The sequence below is a fragment of the Sinocyclocheilus anshuiensis genome, unplaced genomic scaffold (assembly GCF_001515605.1).
Source record: "Sinocyclocheilus anshuiensis isolate Anshui unplaced genomic scaffold, SAMN03320099.WGS_v1.1 scaffold4019, whole genome shotgun sequence".
NCBI lineage: Eukaryota > Metazoa > Chordata > Actinopteri > Cypriniformes > Cyprinidae > Sinocyclocheilus > Sinocyclocheilus anshuiensis.
In genome coordinates this window covers 3,616-4,708 of record NW_015554308.1, presented here as the reverse complement: position 1 = coordinate 4,708, position 1,093 = coordinate 3,616, and the positions used below count along the sequence as shown (strand labels likewise).

Here is a 1,093-nt window from a genome sequence, read left to right as displayed (position 1 = left end):
GTTAAACTAAACAAAGTTATTCTGTGCTCAGATTCAAGTTCAGTGCTATTATCGTTACAGTCATTTTCATCCCGGGGTAGGAAAGACATATAGTTAATGAAATATATGAAACTCTTTTCAGACTTCATAATTTGAATATAGTGGTTACATTTATGTGGGTGCCTGCTCACAGGGGAGTTAAAGGCAATGAAACAGCAGATTCATTAGCAAAAGAAGCAATCAAGCAAGAAAATACAATGGACATTTTATTTAGCAAAGCAGAAATAAAGACAATAATTAAAAGTAAAATCATCAGTAAATGGCAAGATAAATGGAACAAGGGAAGTACAGGCAGACATCTTTATAACATCCAGAAAGAAGTGGGAAGGATGAGGATGACAGGGCGAAGTACCAAGGAGGAAAATATAATATCAAGGTTAAGACTGGGTCACACAAGACTAAATAAGACATTACATCTCATTGGAAAACATCCCACAGGTCTGTGTGAGTATTGTCAGGAGGAGGAATCAGTAGAACATGTTCTATGTCACTGCCAAAAATATATTATAGAAAGAGAAATATTCAGAAGGACACCACAGGAGATACTAGATGCAAAGCAAATACTCGGTCAAACAGGAAATTATAATTCTTTAATTGTATTCTTGAGGGAAACTGGGTTAGTAAATAGAATATAAAGTATAATTGTTATTGTTATTATTAATAATTGTTTTTTTTTTATGTTTTTGTTATTTAATAAAAACTATTATTTTTTTATATATAAAGTTCTGTTAGTCACTCTGGTCCATACTCCAGTATAGTAGGTGGCGGTAATGCACCTTAACGTTGGATGCCACCCGCCATAAAACATGAAGAAGAAGAAGAAGAAGAAGAAGACGAAGACAAGAACAGGTGGCGGCGGTAAGACATGGTGTAATTCATCATTATGCTTTATATGCTTTATATACCACAAATATGTATATTACGGTAGCTTGTTACAATACGATCATAATTTATTTCCTTTGCATTATATCTTGCAGCTTTAGTAATTAGTTTATTGTTGTTGACAGATACATGTTACAGTGAGACAAAACGATGACAGCATATGCATCGAAAG

The 1,093-nt window shown here is 33.6% G+C and overlaps 1 long non-coding RNA gene across 1 annotated transcript in view; it reads left to right on the top strand.

The window, feature by feature from the left end:
* The first annotated feature begins 871 nt into the window (after positions 1 to 871).
* LOC107671361 (uncharacterized) overlaps positions 872 to 1,093 on the top strand; it is a 1,753-nt gene continuing 1,531 nt past the window's right edge. Inside the window, exon 1 of the long non-coding RNA XR_001632190.1 lies at positions 872 to 897. This is a non-coding gene — a long non-coding RNA (uncharacterized LOC107671361). The remainder of the gene's footprint in view (positions 898 to 1,093) is intronic.